General features: G+C 37.2%; 1 protein-coding gene across 1 annotated transcript in view; it reads left to right on the top strand.

Annotated features, from left to right (window-relative positions):
• zfhx3b (zinc finger homeobox 3b) overlaps positions 1-6194 on the top strand; it is a gene marked incomplete at its 3' end in the record, with an annotated part of 205084 nt that overhangs the window by 67694 nt on the left and 131196 nt on the right. Inside the window, 1 exon segment of the mRNA XM_014027330.1 lies at positions 65-431.

Below are 6194 nucleotides of genomic sequence, written 5' to 3'. Positions count from 1 at the left end.
CTCTCTCTCTCTCTCTCTCTCTCTCTCTCTCTCTCTCTCTCTCTCTCTCTTCTGTTTCCTTTAGGCAATGGCTTCATCGTGATTTGATGTTGTTGTTGTGACCTGGGAGTCCCTAAATCCCAAATCGTATAGCTTTGGAAATCCTGGAAATACCTGGAATTCTAGGACTATTTCACCAAAACGTCTTCAGGTGCCCAGGCACTGGATCAATAGCTTTACATCTTTTTTTTTTGTTTGTTTTTTCCTGTACACAAAGAAAGAAAGACTGAATATTAGCAATAGTTGCTGGCCATCCACCATCGCTTCACCAAACCTGCTGAGACCAAGAGGGCGTGACCTTTCTGCATGCTGACTTCAAACAGACACTTGAAAAGGAACCCCGGTCAAAGMGGCATCCGTGCATTGGGATCCCAAACCAAAAACCCCATCAGGTAAGGCTGTGAAGACCCCCTTGCTCCTGCTGTCCAAGACCTAAGCTCTTTAACATTTTCAGGGCTTTGAAGCTAACCTGGCCCCCACATGGTCATTTTACCATTAGATTTGGTGTAAAGGAAAGCAGATAACTGCCATGCTTTCATTTTCTGCACTGTTTGTTCATCTCAGATTAGAGGGTCTGAATTGGTTGGACTTGTATGGTTAACGGCTGCTAACATGGGTTCTTCGTTCTACAGGGATGGGATTTGGCTCATCACCAGCTCAGGGTTGGTGTGGGGGACTTATTAAATTATATAATATACACAAACATGGCTTTAGCATGGCTCTGTTTTCTGTTAAAGACAACACAGTGTCACTGAGACGCATCTATCATAATTACATCTTTATTGACACACATTCATAAATGTTAAAAAAAGAAGCCAACATAAATCACATTTTTCATAACATGAAATATTATTGGAAAAATGCTGTGATTGTGCAAAGAAAATGGCAGTAAATGTCACCATCCGTTAAACAGTTGGTTTGATTTAAAACTAAGTAAGATGAGAAATGAAAATTTGTCATGTTTATTTTGTCTGAGATTTTTTTTATGTCTAAAGCCACCTATTTGGGTTACATTGAGATAAGCTGATTTCTTGTTCATTTAGCTCACTAGTAGGGAAAAGATGCTTTAGTAAAGAAGGGAAAAATCACAGGTGTGGACAGTGCTGCTCAGGAAAGAACTGACGCTGTTGTGATTGTTGTGGGCTGTATGTTAGTTTGTCAAATTACACAAATCTGGGCAAATTTTCTATACACTAACAGTGAACTTAAGTAAACGGGGAAACTGAAACTGCCTGAAACTCTCAGACTGAAGAAGTCTCTTGGAGAAGAGATGAAACGTTTCATTAGAGAAGAACCCGTCCAGAAGACCTATACAATTTTTTTTCTTTTTAAAGGGGAAAAACATTAAATATAGATTCAGATTAGCATTTGTTTTATTAAAGCTCAACATCGAMCTCTGTGAAGGATGGGCTCTCTAAACCATCTTGTTTCTTTATACAAACAGGATTTATGCAATCACCATAGAAATCTGCCTCTTTTCTACATTTTTAGGATGCAAAAATACTTTATGAAACAAATCTTCCATATTAATCCATCACTTATCTGTACATCACAGCATGCTGTACACATGTGCTAAGTTACCAGTGGTATTTCAGGGTTATTTTATTCAACACCAATAATTTCCCTGATCATTTAGACTAAAAAGTGACTCAGATGATTATATTTAGCTGACCTGTTCACATGATGTCTAATTATTGTAAAAAAAACCAAAACATGTCTCACAAATCTTTGTGGGCATTCACACAGAAAACATGTTTAAGAAATGTAAACATATCCAAAGAAATACATTGTTTACACTTAATAAAACATTGAATCAGAAATCTGCAAGAGCCATATTTCCAATTCTAACAGTTCACATTGTCAGAAGCTTTTTTTTGTTAGAAAAACATTTTTTTTGTTTTTTCAGTCAAGACTTGATTCCAAGTTACTAAATTAAATTATTCTGCTTGTTAAAGGAATCAACACGTTCTTTTCCTCTTGAGGCGACTTGGGCTCAAACAGTATTAACATTTATCATACGAGACGGCATTAGTTTTCACAGTGAAATAAGTCAGATAAGATTTAAAAAATACTCCAGCAAATCAAGTGAAACCTATAAAAAATGTTGAAACCAGCAGGAGATCTCAATAATAAGTCATAATTTGATAATGAGTCATTGCTGTGCTGGCAATGAGCAAATACAGGACAAAATTAATATTTCTTTTCTTGTTTTTTGTGGCTTCATCTTAAAATGAAACTTTGACAATAATGAGAATATTAATAACCACTGTTGAACAGATTAAAGCATGATCCGCAAAGTCTTTCCAGTGAAGTCTGAATTCAGACTGAAGCGGCCAGCTGCCTYACAAACAGGGAAACAATAATAGAGCAGAGTGAAGGAGTATAAGGGGTTTGTGTCTGGGGGAGAGCAACCTCCCACCCCTCCCCAGCCTGCATGCTGACGGAGCTGCGCTCCTCACTCAGGGCTCCAGGGCTTCGACACTCGACCTTATTTTTCATGTAGGCTGCGCTCTGTTCTTCTACAGTCATGGTTGCTCCCTTTGTGCCAGCCCTCCCCGTTTAAAAAAGAGACATGCATGATTTCATACATGAAAGATATATGTAATTGGACAGAAGGGCCAATGCAATAGATTTACAATTCCAAACAGAGCATGTTAGAACCACTTTCTCTCGTCCTTTCTTCTTACTGAAATATATTCACACACACACAAACACACACACACACACACACACAACACACACACACACACACCGAAACATATACACATGATCAAAAAGAAGGCAAAACAATAGTTAATCTTCTTGTTATATCTATAAATCTCATGTGAATGTGCGAACTGCTCTACACTCTACCAACATTTATCTCCTAACTGTCATTGTAGTTTAGGCAGTTTGTGGCAGCAAAAAGGAAAAAGCTGTGGGTTTTTTTGTGTGCACTTCAACATCTTGTTGTAAATACAATATTTAGGCACTTGATCAATTAATTCAGGCTCACTACTAATGTTTAATTGACAATAAAATCCGATTGCAATACCTATAACACACTGATTTCCTTTACAATGAATAGTGTTGTTGAATTTAGTAGAAAACAATATCAAAGTGGCCAAGGAATTGCAGCCTGGTGTTTCAGAGTTTGGATACTCTATTATATATTTTGRACTGAAACGAGAATCTTCAGCTGCTAATTAAAGGAAATTGTGTTGCAGACACGAGTTGTGTATTATCCTTTAAAGTCTTTGAAGCCTAACTAGCTACTTGTTGGAAAATTAYGGCTCCGACTTGAAATGAATGCAGAGGATTGAGTAATAGCAACAGAGTGGTCAAAAAATAGCTAAAACCTGCATGAAATTGATGCACTTTWATTTGTAAAACAATTGAAAAGACACACAATTTCAGGTTATTTCAAGCTGTCATGAAGTGAATTAATGTGTGATTTAATGCACAAATTTTAGCTTGTCAGCTATCAKAAAAATATCTAATCACTGCTGATCAGTTGAACTCATAAAAGATGAGACCTTTTAGAATTCAAAATATTTGATTTGTTTTTGTCATTATAAGCATCAAAACATGTTAAAGATGGTTGAAATTTGATTGCTGTATACCACAGTAATATTATAGAGTCACAACTTATTATCCAGGCATTTTAYAMATACAAAGYTGAAGATTAGTGTAGAAGTWGCCAAAAATCTCAAAAATTCAAGATGGCCACCAGAATTCTAAAAAGCAATAATCCAGCCATTTTAAAATGCATTGAGATGAAATTTGTGGTGAAGCAGCTAAGAATGATCACATGTGAGTTATCGTWACTAATCCCAAATTAAACTAACTTCTRATRCTAATTTTACAAAGGGCTGTAATTTAACCATTTTTATCACAAACATCTAAATAGGTTTGAGTACTGTAGTGTCGGAGAACAATCTTTAATCACATGTAAATGTAAACACAAATTCCAAGGTCAGTTATTTGGGGGYGACACCTGGGGTGGCCAATCAGGTGCCAGGGGTGTCCCTTGCCACCCCGGGCACCCCTCTGGATCTGCCCCTGGTTGTAACRCATGTTCAGTAGCAGGTTTCATGAAGTTATTGCATTACAAAAGTTTCATTTTGTCTCAAACTTTAAATCATCAAGATGTTTTGAGGGTTTTTTTGTTTTTGTTTTTTTGGAACTTAGGACATTTTTAATCAAACATCTGTGTATAGTTTCTGCTAATGCATCACCAACAACATTATGAAAGATAAAACTTTATGTWCTGGACAGACTTCTGGCTTTGTGATCAACTTTCAGCAGTGTACCTGTCATGCAAACATAAACACCATTACTGTTAACTTTTTTCACAAGCTGACACCTACAAAAAAAACAGCTCTACTAGAGCCACTTGTTTTTATTGGCTCCAGGAACAGTTTAAAGCTGCACCAGGGGGCTCACCTCTGCTGAGGATTTTTATGCACAGGGGCARAGCAGTTGATCAACACTGAAAGATCTGTGACCTTCACCTTTCCAATTTACCACATAGAACAGAGGGGTTGTCAGCCRCCTGCTCAACGTTTAGTGTCTGAAAACTTGCAGGGTTTAAACACTCCTCCAGTTGTACGAGTCAGTCTTCCAAGCACCTGTAGAGGCTTCAAATAAGCGGCCAGAATTTTATTTATTTTTTAATAAATCCCACATGTTTATGCCTATTTCTGTATAAACTGTATAGAAACAAACTGTGTGAATGGTCGTTTTGATGTGCACAGGATCACTTGTCACTGCCAAAAACTGAATACAAAAACACAAATCAAAAACACTCTCTGTATTAGTATTATTATTTTAWTTTTTGAGGCTGTGCATAGCTAATATTGATCATATTCATATCACTCATTTGGATCACAAAACACAACCTGTTTATTGTGTATTCCCTCTGGGGGGTATTTAATTGCAATTATTTTATCACTTCTGACATTCAGTGACTTATCGAAGGTCAAAACCAAAATCTGTTGCCGTCTTGTTTGACCCAAACAAGACAGATGACGTGATCCAGAGGCGGCAAGATCTGGATTTGACCCCAGGGGGAAATCCTACATCTGTACTTGCCTTCTGCGTTGCTTCCACTTGTCATCTTTCATCTCGTCGTGGTTTTTAGGAGCTCTTCTTGACATCAAGGAAAATAGCTTTCTGTAAGTACGTTACGTTTAAGTGAATATGCAGGGAGCAAAAAGTGGCATTAAAATAGGCTTGGCTTTGTAGGAATCTGTAATATACTCCCCCCGTTCACCCGCCACTTTCATTCTGTTTGGATAGGTTCACCACTAGCAAGCATGTAGCTGTTGCCTGAAGTAGTCATATGGCTCTGATTTGGGATCCCTCTGTTTCAGTGAGCCCCTGTAAAGCGCGTAAAACCCCATGAGTCCCGCCTTTCTCTCACCCAGAGTCTTTGACAGCAGCTTTCCGGATTTCTCCATTATTCACCATATCATCAACCTGAAGTGTGCAATACTTGAAGGCCTGGTCTCTGCTTATTTCTCTCTTTTTTTGTTTTTTTTRTTTTTTTCAGCTCATGCACCCAAARTTGACTTCTAAATGATTTTGGTTATTATAACACWGGTTATTCAGGAGAGAGTCTGGTGATAAATTCTACTAAACTGTGATACTGTTGTTACAATTCAAGGTAAATTGTCTCGCTGTCATCGTTTTATTTTATTCATGTTATGCTCTTGCTCATTTCTTGCTTGTTTTTTAATTTGTTTGTATTTATTTATTTTGTTGTTGTTGAATGTTGAGTTTGGATTTTGTACCAAACACCTGCAAGATATTGAGATCTGATGGTTACCGTCAGGCTGCTGCAGCTGTTTTATTTAAACACGCTAAAACAAAGATAGAGATATGAAGTTGACCTTTTTAAACCATTCTCAGGGCGTTCTTGTGCTTAACTGTGATATCCATCTCGAATTTTTAAAATATGCATTTTAAAATTTACACTTTTTTTTTAATTAAAAAAGGTTTGGACTTAAAAGAAAGGCATGATAAGACTGATTGCTGAAGCTTAGCAGTGATTAAATACACAAGAGGCTGGTTGTGGGGAACATTTGAACCTGTGCACTCATGTCACCACCACCAACAACAACAACAACAACAACAACAACAACAACAACAACAACAACAACAACAACAACAAC

The sequence above is a fragment of the Austrofundulus limnaeus genome, unplaced genomic scaffold, assembly GCF_001266775.1.
Source record: "Austrofundulus limnaeus strain Quisiro unplaced genomic scaffold, Austrofundulus_limnaeus-1.0 Scaffold5, whole genome shotgun sequence".
Classification (NCBI taxonomy): Eukaryota; Metazoa; Chordata; class Actinopteri; order Cyprinodontiformes; family Rivulidae; genus Austrofundulus; species Austrofundulus limnaeus.
This window is presented reverse-complemented; position numbering and strand designations above follow the sequence as displayed.